The 23,435-nt window shown below is 43.0% G+C and overlaps 2 long non-coding RNA genes across 6 annotated transcripts in view; both read left to right on the top strand.

Annotated features, from left to right (window-relative positions):
• The first annotated feature begins 5,821 nt into the window (after positions 1–5,821).
• On the top strand, positions 5,822–10,566 carry LOC139077277 (uncharacterized). The gene is made up of 3 exons (XR_011529642.1): positions 5,822–5,995; positions 6,489–6,714; positions 9,692–10,566. It is a non-coding gene; the product is annotated as an uncharacterized lncRNA (long non-coding RNA).
• A 4,085-nt stretch (positions 10,567–14,651) lies between these two features.
• The window catches only part of LOC103555097 (uncharacterized), a 363,041-nt gene continuing 354,257 nt past the window's right edge, over positions 14,652–23,435 (top strand). For all 5 annotated transcript variants that reach the window (XR_011529647.1, XR_011529644.1, XR_011529643.1 and 2 more), the window contains exons 1-2: positions 14,652–14,923; positions 16,565–16,822. This is a non-coding gene — a long non-coding RNA (uncharacterized lncRNA). The remainder of the gene's footprint in view (positions 14,924–16,564; positions 16,823–23,435) is intronic.

Consider the following 23,435-nt stretch of genomic DNA (forward strand, 5'->3'; position numbering starts at 1 on the left):
AGTGCTTTTATATCTATTCGCTCAATTGATCTACAGAACCCAGAATTACCTTTGTTTTACGAATTTGAGAGAATGGAAATGCAAAGACGTGAAGGCCTCATTATGGTCTCCGTATGAACAGGAGTAGAACCTGTGTCTCCTGGGTCCTGAGCTAACATTCTTTAGATACATGACATTCAGACTTTCATTTTACAAGCATGGCACTAAACCTTTCGGGTAAAACGTGAAAACAGCCATCAATCACATGAATGTGTGCTTTCTCTGGAAGTAAGCAGTGATAATAAGTATGACCAAAACCAAGATAATTGAAAATTTTACTCCCTATCCAAATGTTTTGGCATCATAGAGTCATACCTTGAATATAAAAAGAATTTAATACAGAGGTTCGCCTGGTGGCACAGCAGTTGGGTTCGAGGGTTCCATCTTGGCGGCCCGGGGTTTGCCGGTTTGGATCCTGAGCGCGGACCTATGCACCACTTGTCAAGCCATGCTGTGTCAGGTGTCCCATGTATAAAGTAGAGGAAGGTGGGCACGGATGTTAGCTCAGGGCCAGTCTTCCTCAGCAAAAAGAGGAGGATTGGTGGCAGATGTTAGCTCAGGGCTAATCTTCCTCAAAACAAACACAAAAACAAACAGCAACAGAAAAGAATTTAATGCCATGACTAGAAGGACCTGCAACTAAGATATACAACTATGTATGGGGGGGGGGGGCTGGGGGGAGACAAAGCAGAAAAAAAAAAGTTTAATACAAATGTTGGATCAAACTAATTTTAAAACAGGCCATATTTGCGTTATATCTAGCAAAGGCAAAAGGATAGTCTGACAAACTAGGTACCATTGGGTTAATCAGTCATAAATCACCTTTACTTAAACTTATCACCTTATCAGGGCATTCAATTTCCATACTTGTAAAAAGAGACAGAAAATTACTTATGCCCTGATTCATGTGCTACATTTTACATAAATGTAAAGATAAAACTGAATTTTTGAAATAACTTTGTTGGGTAGAAAAACTACATTAATAAAGCAGAGACAAGATTACACACACCAACACATTCACCTTCTCACCTTGAGTAAGGTGCTAGAGAAGAGCAGCAAATTGGGCTTTACCTTTCTGAGGAGTGAAGCAAAGAGCGAACTTGCTTAATAACCAGATTTATCTAGAAGATTAAAGCCAAACTATAAATAAAACACTTTTTCTGAACCTAAAACCTGAGAAATATTTCTCCCATAGATTCACATAAAGAGGACATGGTAGGGGGCCGGCCCTGTGGCGTAGTGGTTAAGTTTGCGCGCTCTGCTCGGGCAGCCCTGAGTTCACAGGTTCTGATCCCAGGCTTGGACTTAGCACCACTCATCAGGCTACAATGTGGCAGCATCTCATATAAAGTAGAGGAAGATTGGCGGAGATGTTAGCTCAGGGACAGTCTTCCTCAAGCAAGAGGAAGATTGATAACAGGTGTTAGCTCAGGGTCAATCTTCTCCACATACACACACACACACAAAGGACATGGTATGATATACTGAAAAATGTCCTTGCCAACATCACTACAATAGACACAAAAATAGCTTTCAGGTCTCTGGGTCTTTGATATCCTTCGGTAGAGGCCAGTGGCATAACACCAAGGCACATTCTACAAGGGTTCACTGAGAATCTGGGTTCCGAAGTCTCAAATTCACATGTAGTAAAAATAATAGAAATATAATACTATTTGAGCTCAAACTCAAAGTATATCTAAAATGCTTAAAACATATATCTTCCCGAACTTCATCAAATCCCAAGTGTATGCAGATTAAATACTAGTATATATCAGAAACAGTAAGGGAGGGGAGTGGGAAAGAAGCAATAGTCTTACCGATTAAAGCATTACACAGTGGGTGGGACATTCTTGTGAGCAGATTACCCTTAGACAGATATGCTTTGGAGAAAAAGGTTATAATGGATTGGATGGCAGTATAATTCAGTGGATAAGTAAGCAGGTGAAATATGAAGGTAATTAGATAATGAATTGATATCAAAGGAGAGGGAGATTTTTAATGTCCTTTCTCAGGGCTCTCATCAGGACATATTAATCCCTTATGAAATCAATGATTTAGTCGAAGGTGCAGAATTTGTGATTGGTGGATCCATCATATTAGATCTAAGTGCCAAAAAAAAAAAGGAACCTTGACAGATTGGAGTGATAATTCTAGCAAGACCAACGTCAACAGAAATGAAATAAGGTCATATATTTTTCATATGGTAGAAGGGGAAATACTGCCTTGATATTTTTCCCAACCTTCCTATGTCATTGTTCCAAGTAAACAAACATTGTGTGCCTGTTGTGTGCCCGGCACTGTGCTAGGACCTAAAAATGCAATGATCAATGAGGCACATGATCTAGTAGGGAAGACGTGTATAAACAATGCCAGATGCATGTAAGTGTTGGAATAGAGATGTGAATCAGGTAAACAGTTGTATGAAGCATGGGGAGTGTTCAGTTCCTTGAGTGCTGAAGATCAAGGAAGGCTCCAATGAGAAGGAGAACCCAAGTTAAAGAATAGATATGCTTAGGCCTGAAGGAGGGCTGGAGGGTAGGGATGGCACAGACAGAGAAAGGCACAGGAGAGGCATGTTCAGAGAGCTGTAAGTTATTTAGTATGGATGGAGATATATATGTGTGAGCAGGGTGGATGGTAAGAAATGATGTAAGTGAGGTAGAAAAGGCCAGATCACAAAGGAAACTGAGTTTGGACTCTGGCAATGGAGGGAGCCATTAGTAATTTTCTTAAGGAAATAAATAATGTGATCACAATGGCATTTTTATAAAGGTCACAATGGGAACCGTGCTTCAAATTGCTTGGACATGGTGCAAGGGTGATAATGGAAGAGGAGACCAGTTTGGAGACTGTATTAGTGTGCTTGGGCTGCCCTAACAAATTAACACAGACTGACTGGCCGTCTTTTTTTTTTTTTTTTTTAAGATTGGCACCTGGGCTAACAAGTGTGGCCAATCTTTTTTTTTTTTTCTGCTTTATCTCCCCCAACCCCCCCTGTACACAGTTGTATATCTTAGTTGCAGGTCCTTCTAGTTGTGGGATGTGGGACGCCGCCTCAACGTGGCCTGACGAGCGGTGCCATGTCCGTGCCCAGGATCTGAACCCTGGGCCGCTGCAGCGGAGTGCGCGAACTTAACCACTCGGCCACAGAGCCTGCCCCTAGACTGGCCGTCTTAAACAACAGAACGTGTATTATCTCACAGTTCTGGAGGCCGTGATTCCTAGATTAGGGGGCTGGCTGATTCCATTTCTGGTGAAGATTCTCTCCCTGGCTTGCAGATTTAGCCTCTTTCCCACTGTGTCCTCCCATGGCCTTTCCTCTGTGCCTGCACGGAGAAAGAGAGAGCAAGAGGCCTCTTCTGTCTCTTCTTATAAGAACACTAATCCTGTCCAATCAGGACCCCACCCTTATGACCTCATTCAACCTTGATTACTGCCTTAGAGGTCCCGTCCCCAAATAAATTCACACTGGGAGTTATAGCTTCAATGTATGAATTTTGAGGTGACACAAACATTCGGTCCATAACAGATACTAGCACAGTTGTTCAGTTAAAAGATGATAAGGGAGGCTGGCCCAGTGTTACAACAGTTAAGTATGCACGTTCCTCTTTGACCGCCCAGGGTTCATGGTTCGGATCCTGGGTGCTGACCTATGCACCGCTTGGCAAGCCATGCTGTGGCAGGCATCCCACATATAAAGTAGAGGAAGATGGGCACGGATGTTAGCTCAGGGCCAGTCTTCCTCAGCAAAAAAGAGGACTGGCAGCAGATGTTAGCTCAGGGCTAATTTTCCGTAAAAAAAAAAAAAAAAGAAAGAAAGAAACTACCTTAAAAAAAAAAAAAAGATGATGAGGGCCTGAACTGAGTAGTGCCATGGGGCAGGAGGGGAGGGATGTCAGAGATGCTAAGGAAATAAGATCGACAGTTCTTTGTGACTGTTTAGGTGTTTAGATGTGGAATGAAGGGAGAGGGGAAAAACATCGGGTAACTCACATTTTTTGTTGTCCTTCCCTTTATCAGTGTGTTAGAGTTCTCCAGAGAAACAGAACCAATAGAATATCCTATTGAATCTGCTTCTCTGGAGGACCCCGATATATATATATATATATATATATATATATATATATAGGATTTCTCCTGGCACTACTCGGCCTCCACAATCGCCTGAGCCAGTTGATCTGCCCACTGCAAGCTGGAGAGCCAAGAAAGCTGGTTGTGTAATTCAGTTTGTATCCAAAGTCCTGAGAGCCAGGAGTGCTTATGTCTGAGGGCAGGAGAAGATGGATGTCCCAGCTCAGCAGAGAGCAAATTCTCTTTTCCTCTGCCTTTTGGTTCTACTCAGCGCTCAGCTGATTGGGTGATGCCCACCCACACTGGTGAGCGCCATCTGCTTCATTCAGTCTGCCTATTCAAATGCGAAGCTCTTCCGGAATCACCCTCACAGAGACATTTGGAAATTATGCTGACCAGCTATCTGGGCATCCTTTAGCCCAGTCGGGTTGACACAGAAGCAGCCATCACAACTGGCTAGATGATAGCATTGCTAAGAAGAATGATCGTGGGGGAGAGTTTCTGACTTTGAGGAAAAGCTGGTAAAATCAGTTTAAGATATAAGTGTGAGGTATCTGTGGGACTTGGAGGGGGAAACCTCGGTGAGCAGTTGGATTTATAGGTGTTTGGTTCAAGGAAGAACCATCTGGGCTGGAGGTACAAGGATGGGGGTCATCAGCACCCAGGGCCATAGTGGATAGTCAGCAGGATAGGCAGGTGTAGACCAAGAAGAGAAGAGAACCAAGGATTAATTCTTGGGAAGAAACTGGGCACATAGGTACCAAAAACCCTTGCTAGAACTCTTTATTTTAACTTTGAAGAAAAACATACAAATACTTTTGGTTTCATAATTTATATTTTTCCACATCAGACTCTCACCTTATTCTTAGTAATTTTGTGAGCACATCCCCACCTTTATTGCTGACTCAAAGTGATATTTTTGCTAATAAATGAGAGAATCCTCTGGAAGGTGCTGTAACGAGTAAAAGATTGTACTTAGCTGTAAATTTAACCTCTGTAACTCCAGCTGCAGAACGAAGCCATTTATTACAGGGAAAAATTGCTGGCTCTGAAGGAGAAGACGAATCGTTGCCTCTTTGCTCTAGTTTAAATAGGATGATGGCTCCAGCATAGTTCCTTAAAGAGGGGAGTCTGTTCTGTGGAGGCCACTGGCAGCCTTTTATGAGGCAACTGTGATCCGGGCTGTTATGGGGACCAAGTGGTTCCTCTTGCAGTGAGAGGAGGGCTCTTATCAGAGTTCATGCCTGTGCTCCGGATCTAGGGATCTGGCCTCAGCCCTTTTTATGAGGGCTAAGCTTGCCAGCAAATAAAAAGCAAACTAAATAAATAATGAGAGAAGAAAATACTACAAAACTGAAGGAAATCTCTTATGAGCTAGCAGAAACTGAAATGAAAAATGAGTATTGAAACTGAGTGTACGGAGCCTACTATCCTAAAGCAGGTGCTGACTCATGCACAGTTAAAAGATGGCTTCTTCCAAATCATGATGGAGAAAGTATAATCAGTGTTACTATTGACGTACAGGGCAATCAAATAGAAAGCATGGGATGGAAAGCAGGTGGCTGGGGAAAAAGCTACCTTGTGTATCCCTTATGATTTTAATTGCATCTATTAGTGATAGGCTTCCTGGATGAAGTCAAAGCTATAATAAAAATGTCTCTCTGAGAAACTTCTCTGACTAGGATGACCTTGATTTTTTTTTTTTTTTAAGCCTAGAGGAGAAAGTCTAATAATACCTTTCTTCACAAAGCAAAATATTCATCAGTTCTATTCTTGTTTAAGGCTGTTATCATCTCAAATAAGTATTTCCACAGGAAATGAAAAACAATGGCAAAGTTACATGAATTTTGAAGCATAAACATATTGCAAAATTGAAAGAAAACAGGTAAGACCGTTTCCATTAAATTGCACTGCTTTGGGGCTAAAGATTTTACCTAAGTTAGATATAAGGGATAAGTGCTAAGAAATAGAAAATTAGGAATTAAAACCAAAAATTATGCCATCTGACACAGAACAGGATGAGATTTTTTCCTGGAGTTAAAGATATTGCTGTTACATAATCATGTTAGCCTGAAGGCCTGCTTGATACATAGAATCGTCCAAGAACATGAGTTGTAATTAGAAGTTGTGATGCACATTTTATGTTAAAACGTACCACCCACCTAATTAATGCAGAAGGTTTCACAGAAAGCCCTATAACGGATGGAACCCTGATTCCACAGGGAAGCATGTATTATAACAGCACAAATGGAGGAAGGGTTAGGTGACAGCAACTGGGTGAGCAAAAGCAGAATATGCAAAGGTGCTGGGGAGAGAAGAAAATAAACCTCAATAGAGGACGTTTAAATTTGTTTTTAAAAAATATTATGCTGTTTTAGAATATTCTAGAATAATGGCTTGGAAATGATCCTTGGTTCAGAGGGAAAGAAAGAAAGGAGTTGCAATGCGTGAAGAAATGCCAGCAGAGGCTGATGCATTGTCTTGGAGAGATGGAGAGTGGAATTTGTCAGGATGTCTCTTGTACTAATGCGGAAAAGTGCTGCATGCAACACACGTGGAGATTCAGTGACAAGAGATTTAGACCAGTGTGTTCCTAACCATCAGGTAACGTATTTCCCTCAAAATTATCCTTCAGAAAAGGAGTTTGCCTGGGGGCCAGCCCGGTGGCGCAGTGGTTAAGTGCCCAGGTTCTGCTTTGGCAGCCTGGAGTGCACCGGTTTGGATCCTGGGTGCAGACATGGCACCACTCAGTAATCCATGCTGTGGTAGGTGTCCCACATATAAAGTAGAGGAAGATGGGCATGGATGTTAGTTCAAGGCCAGTCTTCCTCAGCAAAGAGAGAGAGGCAGTAGCTAGCTCAGAGCTAATCTTCCTTAAAAAAAACAAAATTAAAAAAAAAAAGAAAAGGAGTTTGCCTTACACAAAAGTCTTTATGATATAAACTTTCAATTTCTCAATTATTTTATTTGGAACAACAAATTGTACTTAGGAAGCCCCATTAGCCTCAATCTCTGGGCCGCAAGTTTTGAATGCTTATGGAGGTCACCTACTGGACTAGAAATAAAGGAGACTAAAAATATTTTATACAGACAATTGTTTTTTAATAATTTATTTCCTAGGGATATGATTTCATAATCACCAAGCTTTGCTATCTCTGTAAACAAATCTTTTAAAGATAAAGCAAGTGTCATGTTGTGGCTAGCTCAACTAGTCATCCATAGGAAGGATGAATAATTTTGCTAATGTTATGTGAATGACTACTTGTGAGTTGGGATAAAATTTCCAATGTCCGTATCATGTGCTCAAGAAGAGCTAGGTTTTAAACAATTTAAATAGAAATAAAGATGATGAGCTCTGATGAAGGGATCTAAATGAATAATAATGGTTATAGGACTGACAAAGATGTGTGTGAAGGGAAAATAAAATTGTTTCATGAACTGTGAACGGCAAAAAAAAGAAAAATATTTCTAAATTATTATTTCTAAATTTATTAAAGTGACTAGAACTGTCTAACCATATTAAATAAGTGGATATATGATCTAAAAGTGTGTATATTGAAGTTGGCTAAAAAACTTTTTTTTTTTTTGAGGAAAATTAGCTCTGAGCTAACATCTGCTGCCAATCCTCCTCTTTCTGCTGAGGAAGACTGGCCCTGAGCTAACATCCGTGCCCATCTTCCTCCACTTTATATGTGGGACGCCTGCCACGGCATGGCTTGCCAAACAGTGCCATGTCCGCACCTGGGATCAGAACCGGTAAACCCTGGGCCACCGAAGTGGAATGTGGGAACTTAACAGCTGTGCCACTGGGCGTGCCCTGAAAAACTTTTTAAACAATCTTCTTATTGGGAAAATGGGGAATTACTTGTATTATTCAGTCACATACAGTACGTGGAGCAGAAAGAGTTTCTCAAACGCCATTGTAGCCTGGATGCAATACTCTTCAGTCCAATACACTGGACAATACATTAGATTCCTTGCTCTTTCTGAACCTTCTGATGGTCTCCTGTCGCCTGTATATATTGATATAAAGACTGGAACACTTGATTTGGAAATCTAGTTTCTGGTATAACTTCTATCGTACAATGGTCGCGAGAGTTTAGGTAGCTTTTGTTCTCAATGTCCGTCATCCTTAAGGAAGAGTATTTACTGAGGTTCCACACTTTGATATCCGATAAGAAAAGCTGAGCATCAAAATGAAATTTACCATCTACCGTTTTACTACTTTAACGTTCTTTACACCTATTAGAAATAAAAAGCACTCAGTACACGACAGCTGTTTTATTATTGTTAGCTTTACATGCTAAGCACTTTCCAGTGTTGATGACATTTTGTCCACGCAATGCCATGATGCCGGCAGTGTTATGTTATTTTACACGTGGGAACTGAGGTCAAACAGGTGAAGTAACTTGGTCACAGTCACACAGCTCGTGAGTGGCAGAGCCAGGTGATACAAACCAAGCTGAGGATTCCAAAACACATTCTTGATGAGAAATTCCACTCCCTCCTGAAAGGGTAGAGGTGTGCGATGGGACTATTGAGGGAGGACACTTAACCCAACTTGGGGCTTCTAGAAGGACATCCAAGAGGAGCTGATGGTGTCAGAAGGAGCTGAAAGGTGAGTAAGAATGAGAAATAGGAAAAAGTAAGATAAATGTCTTCAGAAAGAACAGCCTAAGAGCATGGAAGCCTGAGACAGCATTGCTACAAGCGGTTTAGGACTATCAGAGTGTGCATTGTGAGTCAGACTGATGGGAAATACAGACTGAGAGGGGGGAGGAGGCCTTATGGGAAGGACCTTAGATGCTAACTGTGGAGCTTGGATTTTACCCCAGAAAATGGCAATAATTAGAAATAATAACAGTAGCAACAACGAGTACAAGCAAAACCGATAATCCACAGGGCTTAGAAATAAAACAGGATTTCAATTTTCCAGATGTATTTTGGGAAAGGAAAAAGATGGGCTGTTAGCTATTCTTAACAACGTTTTTTACAAGAGATTGATTATTGCTTGGATATTGAGAAAGTGAAAAACATTTCAGAGCAAGCAAGTCTCTTTGGTAATGTTTCTGACCAGGGAAATTGTTAGGCAAACTATGAAGTATTTGAAATTGAATGGTAGCCAATATTTGGTGTAGCGTCTGGATTCAGGACTTTAATTTAGCATCTCATTCAATCCACAGAATAACCCCATGAAGTAGGTGAGGACTTCTCAGTTTTATTAGGTAAATAAAACCAATAAAACTTCACCAAAGGTGAAGTGACTTGTCCAAAGAAATCTAGTTTAAAAGGTAGTAAGATAAAGACTCACTGAGCTGACAGTGTTGGATAAAGGGGCCCTAAAAGTTGGTAAGCCAATGACAAAGATTAGGGAGAGTTAACTGTCTGTGGGCAGAGGCAAAAATGAAGTGTATCAGATTCAACAAAATCCTATCCTCTTCCTGGTAATTTGTTGGTAGGCTTTTTTTGTTGTTCTTTTGTTCTTTGCGAAAGATAGCCCTGAGCTAATATCTGCTGCCTCTTTTGCTGAGGAAGACTGGCCCTGAGCTAACATCCGTGCCCATCTTCCTCCACTTTATAGGTGGGATGCCTACCACAGGATGGCTTGCCAAGCGGTGCCATGTCCACACCTGGGATCCAAACCGTCGAACCCCGGGCCACCAAGTAGAACGTGCGAACTTAACTGCTGTGCCACCGGGCCGGCCCCCTTTTTTTTTTTAACAAGAAGATAAACTAATCTTTCATAAAGACAGCGATTTACCCAGCACAGTACCATTAAACTTGAAGTCTGGCTAGAAAATACTGTGGGAAGCTCACATGAGCAACTGTATAAACTTTCCAAGATCTAAAATCCATAAGGAAATCAAAGGTGAAACTCTGCAAAGATAAAGGACTGAGCATCTGAACAAGTGAGCATCAACCAAGTTATGCTGTGATTACAAACAACCCTAAAATCTCAGCAGCTTAAGACAAGAAAGGGTTATTTTTTGCTCACACAAAATGACCACTGAGGTTTGTCTGGGGGCTCCCTCAGGTACCCAGGCTAAATCAGGACCCTATCCAGCACTGTAGCAAATGGAAAGAAAGGGAGTACAGGAAATCACACACTGCCTTTTGAAGCTTCCACCTGAAAGAAACACATATAATTTCTGCTCCATGTTATTGGCGAGAACAAATCACATGGCCGCATCTGATTCAAGGGGAGTGGGGAATTACATTCCTACCACGTGCCCTGAGGGAGAACAACAAAAATCTGGTATACAGTATTAAGGCCTACCACAGGAAGAACTTAAGAAAAACAGCAGTGAAAGCAACCTAAGAAAGAAAGTTCTGGAACTAGGGATGGCTTTATGGACTTATAATTATGCAGATACTTGATGACTTATTCATAATGGTGGCTAAGAGGAGAGTAAGATTTAATATCTAATTTCATAAAAAGTGTTGCAATTGTTGGCCAATTTATGCTGGGAGATGTTTGCTGAAAAACTCCATGGGATGTCTCACTGGAAATATTACTCACTAGGTCACATGGAGACATAGTTTGGGATGCGTTTATCATCCTCCTTCACTCTCACTGGAGGCTCAATCAAAGCCTTCTGTGTTACTGCTAGCTCATTTTTTTAAAAGGTGATTCTAATAGAATTTCCTGTTGCGTTGCTTTCTGCTCGCATTAGACTTAAGGAACTTCTTTTCTTATGAAACTATGTATAAACATTTCACGCACAAGATACCATTCTACATATCGCCACTTCTATACTTTATTCAGTAAACATCTAATTTTAAGCTATTACAAAGAAAATGAACTAGATAAACACCTTTCATTACCGAAATAACCTCTTTTCCGGGGAAAATCCGATCATGTCGCTTCATTCTCCAAATAGAACGGATTCCTCCCTTTAGAAAGCACATAGACAAGCGGTCTCTTAGGTTGAGTTGCCCCAGAAGCTGACCCTGAGACCAGGACTGAGGGCAGACACTGTAGTCTGTATGGGTAGTGATACGGAGGAAGGAGAATAAGACGGGTAAGGAAGGAAGCTAACATAGGGTGCCTTAAAGAGCAAGTTACTGCTGTGGGCAACTGACTCAAAGTTGGGGGCCCCTGGGAGACAGTGAGGAACACAGCTCATATAGTCCTAGCTGCAGTGGGGAAGCTGGGATATTTTTAAACTGATTCCCATCCTTGATTTCTTGAGGGCTATTCTGACGGACGCTAACCGCCTGGCACTTCTAGGCTGCAGGCCTGCACTGGCAAAGTAGGGTTCAGGGAAAGCCCTTGAACAGAGAAGCAGAGAGGGGAGACTTGCAGGAAGATGCCCGCTGGCCTGCCAGTGGGAAGGACAGAGGGGTAGAGCCCCAAATGGAGTTCCAGCACTGTTAGTACAGAGAGCATACTTCGTTTCTAAGCCCATTTGCTCTGATATATCCGTCTTTGAGCCTAGATGTTAATTAATTTTTTTAACATTAAAAAATATGGTAGGCCAGCCCGGTGGCGCAGGGGTTACGTTCGCAGGTTCCACTTTGGGGGCCAGGGTTCGCTGGCTCAGATCCCAGGTGCGGACATGGCACCACTTGGCAAGCCATGCTGGGTAGGCCTCCCACCTATAAAGTGGAGGAAGATGGGCACGGATGTTAGCTCAGGGCCAGTCTTCCTCAGCAAAAAGGAGGAGGATTGGCAGCAGATGTTAGCTCAGGGCTAATCTTCCTCAAAAAAAAAAAAAAGGTGGCATCTGAGAAAAAATGGCATCCTTTTACAAGGTAGCCACAGCTAGGTCATACAGAGTGGCCCAAGAGTGAAGCTTGGGGAGCTCTGACTAGTTAAGGACCAAGATTTTTGGGAGAAATCCCTTTGTTCCAAGCAGGCTGGGAAAGGGAGCTACCTCAAACAGCTGTGATAGGAGTGTTTCATAACGCAGAGGGAAAGCCTCCTTAAAGCCATATTGACTTTTCAGCTCGCAAACAGGCCTTACTCCTCATTCCTTGAGAGAAGAGAGAAACAAGCTGGACGTATTTTCAGAGGTTTGGGAATGTTTTAATAGATTCGACTAGAACGCTATAACAATAAGCGGAGCATTGGGTATTATTTAGAAGTTATCAACTCATTTGATTTACCCTATAACACGAGTATTTTCCAGAGGCAGTAGAACAGAATTGTCTGGCAGTGCTAACTTTTCCCTATTTTCCAAGCAGATCCCTGAGGATAGCAGAAAGTAAAGGTTTGTCTGGGGGAGGGTAGACTTCTCCTAAAAAGAGAATTCTGGAAGTCATCATAATTAAACAAAGAGGAAAATGTGCCAGACAGGAGTGGGTGGGGGCTGTTTTCTCTTTTGGTTGGTGGTGGTGCGTTCAAGATCCTTAACCTAAGATGAGGCTTCTGAGCCTCCAGCAGGCGAGCAGCTGCCCCAGAGACCCAGGGCTCCAGGAGGAGGCGGCGCAGGTGGCCAGGCTCCCCGCAGGTGAGGAGGTCGATGCGCCAGGAGGCCGGCCGGACCTGGCCCCCTGGTCCTGACTCTGCGGCCTCGTTGGCATCGGAGGGCGGGATGGGGCGCGCACGAACCCGGCTCGACGGGCGCGGCTCACCCGGGCGCTCGTTCCTGCGCCCTCGGCCTCACGCGCAGTCCCGGCCGCCGCCCTCCGCCTGCCCAACGCCCGCTTCTCTCTTTGCACCTCGTCCCTTCGACCCACTGCCCCGCCCTGCACGCGTCCAAACTAAAGAAAAGCGTTTCGTTCTCTTAGAGAGCCCGGGAAGGCGTGTGCTCTTCTCGCCCTTGCACCGTGGGTCGCCCCGCGCGCGGGCTGGGACCGGCGGCGCAAGGAGTGGCGCTTATCGTCCGGAAGGGGACGGGGAAGAGGGCATCTCTGGTCCCGGGATGCGATTGTCCTCATTTCTTCTTCTCTTCCCCGCGCCGCGCGCGCTAACTCTGGGGGAAGTTGGTTGCAAAGTTTCCGAGAGCTACGTGGGCTCGTGCAAGCGCGGCACAGGGCGGGGTGCGGACGCCGGGAGGCGAGGACAGAAGCGCTCCTCGCGGCGTCTTTGTTCTGCTCTGGGGGAGAGACCCGGCACGGAGTCGCCGGGCCAGTACGGGGACCGCCAGCCGCGACATTCCGGACTCAGCAGGGGCTCTTTGCTCCTTCCCCATCTCCTTCCTCAGACATCCCCCCACCCCCAACCCAACCCCGACACTGCTCTCAAGTCCCCAAGCCTCCTTCTACGCCATCCGTTTACCCCCAAACTTCACCTCAAAGATCCCAAGTCTGGGATGAGCAAAGAAAGAGGATAGAGGTGAAGGTGCGCGACAGGCCGGATACCTCCTGTCGGGTGGGAGTTTGCTTTGGAATGTTTGGGGTTTTCTTTCCTTTGCCCTAGAAACTGCTTCCCCATGCGGGCCCCCGTTCTCTCCCATTTCCCCCACCTCTCGGCTTTCCTCCTCTTTAATTCTAGTGAGATCCAGAAGGAAAATGAACGCTGCTGTGAGTCACTCAGAGAGCTAATGCTGTGGCCCGCAGTTAGGATGAGGGTCTGGGGTAGGGGGAGGTGAGGATGGAGTCCCTAATTCTTAAGGTTAAGGAACGACTGGTAAAGGACCTGGAGAAGGTTCCTGGTCCGAGACACCTGATTTGCCCAAGTCAAGGCAGTGGGGGGAGGGACGGAAAGAGGGGATGCTTGGCTTGTCCAGCCGCACCAGGGGGTAGAGGATGGGGAGGCGGCCAGGGACCCAGAGTCAGATCTTTGGGGCGAGGACAAGGCAGTGGTGTGGAGAAGGGAACGAGTGAGGAGAGCTTAGCTCCAGGGTCAGAGGGAGCGCACTCATCCAGAGCCTTGCCGTCGCGGTTTGAGGTTGGGGAAGTCCGGGGTCTGAGCGGTGGGCGCGATGCTCGAGGTGGGAATCTGCCCTCGGAGACCTGGACCGAGTAGCGCAGCGCCTGCTGCAACAGGTAGCCCCGAGGGGTGAAGGCCCAGGCTGGACCCCGAGCTGGGCTTTGTCCCGCGGATTAGAGGGCTCTCCCAAGGGACCGCGTGAGTGGGGATGGGCGGGGGAAGAGAGTTTTGTAACACTTGAAGCCCCTTTGAGTTGTTGTGGCGCGTAGAGTCAAGGGGAGTGAATCCGAGAGGAGGAACGAGGATGGAGAGCCCAGGGTGCGCCCCACCTCTGATTGTGTAAGCGCCTTTATCTTCTGGGGTTGACCCCCTACCCTTCGCATTTTGTCTCTTGGGATGATGAGAAACTGACAGAAACTCGATGCCAAAGTGGATTGTTCACACTGATTGGCAGGGAAAGTGCAGACAAAGAGGTGCATCTCCCGGAAACAATGATTTTGGAGATTCCCCCGCGTAGACGTGTGCGCGTTGGGGAGTGGGGCGGTAAAAGGGTGGTGGGTGTGGAGGGGACCGGGACAGGCATCTCCTGGGGAAAGTTTCGAGTGAGGCAGTGGGAGGAGAGGGTCGGGGCAGAGTTGCGATGAACTGGGGATTGAGCAGCCCCGGCTCGCCTCCGAGGTTCCCGAGCCGGGCGGGAGATGCGGGGAGAGGGAGGGGGCGGGGAGGGGAGGGGAGGGAGAGAGGAAGAAGGGGTGAGAGGGAGAAACCTGCCGCCGCTCGCCGCCTCTTTGTCTGCTCCGGGACTTGGAACAAAAGGGGGAACTCTGATGAACTCTCTCTCCTCCCCTCTCCCCCGGACGCCCGCCCGGGTATCTCCCTCTCCCAACTTTGCCGCCGCGACTTTCTCCGCTGTCAGGCCACACAAAAGTGTCCTAGCGCCTCGCAGACTGCAACGAGGGGCATGTCTCTTAAAAGTGCGACGAAGTGGAGAAGAAGGTGAGTGGGGATTGTTGTCTTGTTTACCTCTCTCCCCCTTAACTCGCCCCGCTCCCCGCCCTTCGGAGGACGGAGTAGTCCGGGGGCGAAGTTTGGCTGGTAAGTTGTGCCTCCTTTCCCTCCCTGTTCCCTTCTCTTTTGTTCTTTAACGAACTTGCATAGATTGTTTTATTTGTTTATTTGTAACAGGCAAAAGCCAAGCAGGCATTTCTCTCAAGTGCCTCATTATATGAGGAGCCGGGGGGATGGGAGAAGGGTCTCTCAAGGGGGCATTGCCTCACTTTCTCCCAAATGCGCGCATACCGCAGGAAAACGTGCTGAAAGGGATGGGGACACGTCCAGGCTCACCCCCACCCCAGCCCTGACTTTGGTCATGCAAAGAAAGGGATATGGAGGTGGGGGTCGTTTCCTCGCCGTCTTATAACTTAACTGCGGAGCGCTCTGCAGATCCAATGCACAATACCAAAAGCTGCAACAATAGAATGCAGAAGAGGTTTGGGTTGTAAGGGATTGGACTCTTGTGTTTGTGGTCAAGGGGGTTAGAGCAAACAGGTAAGACTTCAGAAAGTTTTCTTTGAGGCTGGGGTAGGGTGGAGGAAGCCACAGGTTCCCGACTGTCAGAGATGCAGGGATGGAGAGATGGGGCCTGGACCACTAGTTAGAGTCGGCCATCCCGTCCGCCCCTTTCAGTTTCATGACCCACCCAGAATAACCTAAGCTGTCCTTGCGATCCATCATCACTTCTCTCGCTTTACCCTCTCCTCTTCATTTCAATGTGTTTGAATAGAAAAGAGAATGTGAGTCCCAGAAGCTTCTCAGACTCAGGAGTCCGCCCCGCCTTTTGTGTTTTAACCTTTTGTTTCTATCTGCCACGCCCGCCCAAAAGAGGGATGGCTGTTGCTGCTTCTGCGGGGTGGAGAGGCAGCGCAGTTCCCTCCGTGTTTATGGGCCAAGGGAGACTCCCTAACTTTGTTCCCCAAGTAGCTTCACTTCGCAGTTTCTAGATTGGTTCTTGCTCTTATGAGGCGACCACTCCACGACTAGTAAATATCTCCACTTTATATGAAATTTCTTTCAGCTCTTTTCCACTTTACCACGAAAGTTGTTTCTCCGTCCTGTCACTTGGTTATTGAAAGACAATTAGGGACAGAAGTTGGAAGTTCGTTGAAAGTGGGCAAATGTAGGATGTTTAGCTGTTAGGATGTGTTTAAATATTAAGAATGTCTGGAACAGGCTTCTTGAATTCAACAATGCAAATGTAGGTCATTATTTTCAGGTATGTTCTATGGGATCAGTCCAAATACCAAGGTAATTTATCACAGTCTCTTCTTTTTTCTTCTGTCTCCCCTGGAGAGCTAGAGGCATTCCTCACACCCTTGGACTTAAATGAAACATCAAACTGAATGTATTGCTAGTAACTGGAGGAATCATCCAAACACAGTCTATTTCAACTTCTTAAAGTTATGATTTTATACAGTAGTAGCCATTATTTAGAATTTGCAGCTAGAAATGATTCAAGTACCAGAACTATATAGTTTTGAATTTTCATGTCAAAGACAAATATATTAATGCTATGGTTACCTTTCTTTAGAAACTTTAGAATGACTTGGAAGTTAACATTCATTAATTTCAATTGTATAGGTATAATTATTATTATCAGCATCTAGAAAGCGTCGTGCGGTGCGTTGACCTTCGCCATACTGCATTGTTCTTACTGGATCTTTCTATCAGTGAACATTATGGAAGTACCAGTGCAACATCAAGTCATTCCTGGATGAAAAGTTATCAGACTTGTTCTTTTGGAGTTACTTAAAAGTTAAAATGTCAGGATTTTTGATGATGCCTTCTCTAAATGGATTACTACAATTTGATCACTGGGAATTCTCCGCCTTAAAGAAGGTATGTTTCTTTTTAAATAGACTACAAGCACTTCTTTTGGGGGCTGGTGCTTATGCCATTAGAGAATTGTCTAGTTGTTTTGACCTGTTGCCTGATCAAAGTGATTTATGACTTTGGATTTCCTTGTTTTGAACTGGTTTTTGTAGGTTCATTTTCATTTGGAATGATGATTTGGGTACTTCTGATGAAGTTTTCTTAATTTTACAAAGTGTCCTTCAACATCAGCACATGTAATGAATGTGGATTGTGTAGTCACTAAGGAAAGTTATGGAACAATAATGGGTCCAATAAATGTCCTATTTTATTTATGATTGATTTTGTTTTTAAATATCGCAGTGATTCTTTCTATACTAGCAGAACTTTCATGGTTTGCATTTTTTTTTTCACTTTTGACATTTTATTTTGGTAAACGAAATCCACAAGTGGCCAGAAATAAATGAATTCCTAATAACTGGAAGTCAATATAAAGTACAAGTTCTAGCAGAATGAAAACTTGACTATTTAATAACAAGAGAGGCTGTAAATTTACTTAATCTTTATGGTATACATCAAGTTTTTATGGTGGTCATTAAGAGTCTTATATTCCTTCTTTTAAGTCTTACAATTCAGTTTTGTTCATCTCTGTGAGAAAGCAGTTAAAAGTTCACATAAATACTGTTGGTAATATAAAAAGTATTTTGATACCGTATTTACTTTCCTTTTTAAGCAGTTGTTTGCCATGAAAAGTGAGCGTTTTCTTTGTTTAAAATAGATTGCTTTAAAATGACTTAAGTTGTAGGATTTGATCCTCAAAATGATTCAAGTTCAGGGTGGTTTTAATCCTAGAGTTGGAGGATATCGTTGATATATCACTGTAATTGAGAAATGTTAAGGTCTGGTCAAAGAAGATAATTGGGAATTGCAAATGTTTTTATCCTGCTATAAGCAAAATATTATGATTTGCTTCTTTCTAGTTGTATAAACTTAGACAAGCTACTTAACTTTCCTGGACTTTAATTTATCATCTATAAAATGAAGGTTTGGTTAAAGAAACTAAGAAATCTTTTAGCGTGAAGACTTTGTGATTTGTTGATTGTTCTTCTAATTAAGGTGCATCCTCTCTTGTGAAGTTTATGTTTGAATTGTTGAACAATAGAGTTAGTGACATGGAAACCTTCATGTGTATTAATAACCGTGATTTTGTATGAATGTTAGCTCAGGGAACATTAGTTCAGGAAACATGCTTTAAATTTTCTGTAAAGTATACTTTCGGCCGAGTGTCCTGTATGGAAATGTCAGATTTCCTCGAATGTTTTCAACAAAAGTTTATCTGCCGGAATATTTTTGAGGGGGTAGAGAGTGCCGTATTATTTTCCAAGTGTTTTACCTACAAATGTCTGAAGTGAATATGTTTGAATTTGTCCTGATGGCCACCCAGAGTTGGGCTCAGAGGTTTAGAAACAGACTTTGACGTGAAACTGACCTGAATTTGAATCCCAGACCAGGCAAAGACTCATGGTGGTACCTTGGCCAGGTTACTTGATTTTCTTGCGTCTTTGTTTCCTCAATTGTAAGTGGGGATCATAACACTTATCCCATTGGGTTGTTGTAGGAAATATATTTTTAAAAAGCATATACATAAGAAAAAGCATAACAGAGTGCTAAGCATCTCTAAACATGTAATGAAAGTACTACTTTTACTGTTTACAATGAATTAGTGATGTTTTGATACTTCCAACTTTCTTCGTTGACTGCCTTACAAGTTTCAAGCCACATTAACCAAAAACGTTCACTTTGGATAGAAGTTTTCACATATTTAAATACATTTTTTTGCTAAAAATGTGTTCTATTCAATTCTTTTATCCAATTAAGTGTGGATTAATTCACTTTGACAAACATTTATTGAGTCTTACTATGTGTAAGCATGTTGCCGAAGGTCATGGCTTCTTCTTGGAACATGTGGCCCTTCCATTTCCTTACAGAAAGTTCTATAAATTGAGACAATAGCAAGTTTCTAGAATTGATTTACTCAAATTCTCTGTTTTCAGTGCTATCAGTGATGACTAGACAGATATAGTTTTAAAAATTTTGTTCATTCACTTTGTAGCTATGATATAGAGTGATGGTTCAGTGGTTTCTTGATGAAGACATCAAGAACTATAGCACATTTTCTGATGTTAGTTTTTATAGAATGGTCTTTATTTAAGTAAAAAACTTACAGTTAGTATAAAGAACACTTAGAAAAATACCATATCATTGTGAAATGAAGTTTAACGTCTTGGATTTTCATTTTCGAGATCTGTAATTTAGCAAGATACATTGTCTTCTCTGAGTTATTATTTAGTTTGAGGAAGATTATATTCATTTACCCTTAGGAAATTTCTGATGGGAATGTGAAGGTATTGCTTCTTCTCATTTGTAATTTACCAGCAGATAGTTGCCTAGAAATGATAATGTTAAGAAGAAAAGTATGGAATAAATCACTATTAAAATGGGGGAAGATTTTTTCAGATATATCTAAAACTTTCTATTTGTAGACAACATTTTTTTAATCAGTAGATTATATATCATTAGTATAGCAACTACTAATAGAATAATTTATAGTTACAGAGTTTAAAATGATAAATTCCTTTAAATTTTTCTATATGATGTTAATTCTTAAAATATAACCAAATATATTTAATAACTTTACTAAAAGTATCAAGTGTTATACTCTGGGTTATTTAAAACTGTTCGTTGATGTAGATTAGCTTGAATAACTGAAACCAGAACGATTACCAAGGTATTCACAATAAACTTACATGGGAAGAAATCTACATATTAAGCTGTGCCTTCTAAAAGTGGTGAATGTAATACGTAGTAAACATCTTATAAGTAAATAAAAAACATTTATTTAACTTTGAACTTTATACTAAGTCTAGAAGGTGATCACCTGAGTATTTTGACTATGATGTCTGCTTATTTATTTGCTATGAGTTTCTTTAGGTATATAAGGTGCTCCCAGATTTACTTGGATTTCTTCTTTGGCCTCAAATTTGCTGATTTTTAAATGCCAGTCATTTCTAAGAACTTCAATGGTATTTCTGCCCATTATTGTTGAAGATACAGGTGTTTAGAAATATATTTATCATGAAACTATGAGGCCTACTTTGTTCGTTCACTCCTTCTTCACTCATTCTTTTAAGTAATGTTTATTTTAGTGCCTTCTGCGTGCCAGACATTGTTCTAAACACTAAGGATACAAAGGAAATAAAAACCCCTGCACTCTTGGAGCCTTTACTAGTGACAGTAAAATATATGTTAAAAGGTGGCAACTTTTATGGAGAAAAATCAACCAGGAAAAGAAGATAGGGAATAGGAGGGAAGGGGGTTGCAATTTTCAATGGGATGGCCAGGGATGCCCTCATGGAGAAGGTGACATTGGAGGAATGATATGAAGGAAGTGAAGGAGTGAGCTATGCAATATTGGGTGGAAGAGCATTCATGCAAAGGCATGGCAAGTGCTTGGTGTATCCAGAGAAAGCAAGGAAGGCATAGTGGCTGGAGTGGAGTGGGTAAAGGGGCCAGTGGTAGGAGATGAGGCTGGAGAGGAAATAGGAACATGGTGAGCAGATCACATGGATCCTTAATGGCCATTGTGAGGACTTGGGACTTTTCAGTGAGGGAGATGGGATACCATTGAAGAAAGAGTTTTAAACAATGATTGATCTGATATAACCAATGTAACAGGATGACTCTGGGGTGGGTTGAGACCAGATAAAAGGTCTGCAATGGAGGAAGCTGGGAGACCATTTAGGAAACTATTTCAGGTATCAAGTGAGAGGTGATGGCTTGGACAAGGGTAAAAGTAGCATGGAGGTAGGAAGAAGGGCTTGAATTCTGAAGACGTTTTCCTGGCGGATATTTTGGTGGAACGCATAGGAAATAGGAGAGAAAGAGTTTTTGACCTGAGCACCTGAATGGCCCGAATGCCCATTAACTGAGAGAAAGTGTGGGCTTGGGGTAGGGGAGATCAGGAGCTCAGCTTGGACAGGTTAATTTTAAGATACTTTTTAAGCATCTAGGCAGTTTGATCCACAAGTCTGGTTTTCAGGGAAGAAATCTAGAGGTACAAATTTGTGAGTTGAGAGAAATTAGATGCTATTTAAAGCCATGAGACTGGATGAGATCCCCAAGGGAGTGAGTATAGACAGAAAAAGAGGTCTACATGCTGAGCCTTGGGGCCCTCCAGATTGGGAAGTGGGGGAGATGAGAAGGGGCTGCCACTGGGGCGGAAGCCCAGTAATGAGAGTGTGTCCAGGAGAAGACAAGCTCATCTGTGTCATGAACTGCTGAGAGATTGAGAAGATGACAGTTGAGAGTAGACCTTTGGGTTTAGGCATTTGGGTCATCAGTGCTCATTGGTAGTCTTGGCTAGAGCAGTTTTGGTAAATGGTGAGAGATCACATCTTTTTCTTAATTTGTGTGGTCCATTACATACCTTTAAAAAAATCTTATCTCTTCTAACTAAAATTTGTCGGTACTTATTTTTTTGAGGAAGATTAGCCCTGAGCTAACATCTGCTGCCAATCCTCCTCTTTTTGCTGAGGAAGACTGGCCCTGAGCTAACATCCATGCCCATCTTCCTCTACTTTATAGGTGGGAGGCCTATCACAGCATGGCTTGCCAAGTGGTGCCATGTCCACACCTGGGATCCGAACCGGGGAACCCCAGGCCGCCGAAGCAGAATGTGGAAACTTAACTGCTGTGCTACTGGGCCGGCCCCAAAATTTGTCAATACTTTATAATTGATAAAATGCTTTCACGTATGTTACCTTAGTTAAGTCTCATAGTAGTCTTAGTGAGATGGGATGATAACATCTATGTTTATCTTACAGAAGAAGACATTGAGATTCAGAAGTTAAGTGATTTGCCCACAGTCACCCAAGTATAAGAGAGAACTGTCTTTGAACTTCGAACTCCTTGCTATTCACAATAGGGGAGATAGTAGTGATAAAAAAATTCCACTATAATGTGACAGAGGTGCTAACAGTGGGATGTACAAAGTATAGAATTAAATCAGGAGAGGGAATGATTATCTTTTGGGGTCAGAGAAGACTTTCCTGAGTTGGGATTTGAAAGACGCATAGTATTTTAGCATGGAGTCAAAGGGAGGAACATTCTAGGCTTGGAAAATATGCTATGCAAAAACATGGAGGGATGAAACATGGGATGATAACTGGAGTGTATTTGAGATGCTTAAGCTATTTGGTTCATGCTAAACATGAAGGAGAGTGGATGAGAGGCTGGAGTGATAACAGGTGCTAGTTTAAGCTTGGATTGAAATATGGTTTTAAAAACAACTACTGGGGCCGGCCCCATGGCTGAGTGGTTAAGCTTGCACGCTCCACTTCGGTGGCCCAGGGTTTTGCCGGTTCGAATCCTGGGCGTGGACATGGCACGGCTCATCAAGCCATGCTGAGGCGGCGTCCCACATGCCACAACTGGAAGTACCCACAACTAAAAATATACAACTATGTACCGGGGGAGTTTGGGGAGAAAAAGGAAAAATAAAATCTTTAAAAAAACAAAACAAAACAAAACAAAAACAACTACTAGGTGCCATCTTAAAGGTACCTCATGTCACATTAGATAGTTCTGTGCACCCTAGTTAGAAATGCCTGAACATATATACGTCACAACAAATGCATTGTCTTAGTCACTTTGGGCTGCTGTAACCAACCATAGACCGGGTAGCTTATAGACAACAGAAATTTGTTTCTGACAGTTCTGGAGGCTGAGCAGTCCGAGATCAAGGCACTGGCAGATTCAGTGTCTGGCGAGGGTTGGCTTCCTGATCCATAGATGGCTGTCTTCTTGCTGTGTCCTCACATGGTGGAAAGGGAAGGGAGCTCTCAGGGAGCTCTTTTCTAAGGGCACTAGTCCCATTCGCTAGTCCCATTCGCTGTCTTCACTCTCATGACCTAATCACTGCCCAAAGGCCCAGCCCCAAATACTGTCACATTGGGGATTAGGTTTCAACATCTGAATTTTGGGGGGATACAAGCATTCAGTCTATAGCAGGCATATTTTCAAAATTCTATTCTTCTTTCAAAATTAAATGTATATGTGACTCATATACCACTGAAGAGGCTCTGGTGACTCTGTTTCTAGTCTGTGTCAATCAGGATGCTTTTGGCTTCAACTACGAAAATACTTAACCAGAAGTGGCTTTTTAGTAAGGATTTTTATTTTACGTTTTGGTTTTCACATTAAAGAAATTTGGAGTAGGACTATCCAGGACTGGCTAATTTGGCCACTCAGCAGTGTCATAGTTCTTGATTAGCAGACTTTCTCCTTCTGGTCCCGAGATAGCTCCTGTGGCTTCAAGCATTATGTCCCCATTTGGGAACCTAAGATAGGAAGGGTTGAATTCTTGCCATTCGTGTATATATATATATTATATTTTAAGTGTGCCCTCGTCAATGATTTTTTTTGGTAAATGTGCAGCACTGTGCACACATTACTGTTTTTAGAACTTCTTATCACTCTTAAAATACCCCCGTGCCCATTTGCAGTCAATTTCTGTTCCCACCCACTGGTCTCACACAGCCACTAATGTACTTTCTTTCTGTCTATAGATTTGCCTTTTCTG

This window comes from Equus przewalskii, chromosome 19, assembly GCF_037783145.1.
Source record: "Equus przewalskii isolate Varuska chromosome 19, EquPr2, whole genome shotgun sequence".
Taxonomy (NCBI): domain Eukaryota; kingdom Metazoa; phylum Chordata; class Mammalia; order Perissodactyla; family Equidae; genus Equus; species Equus przewalskii.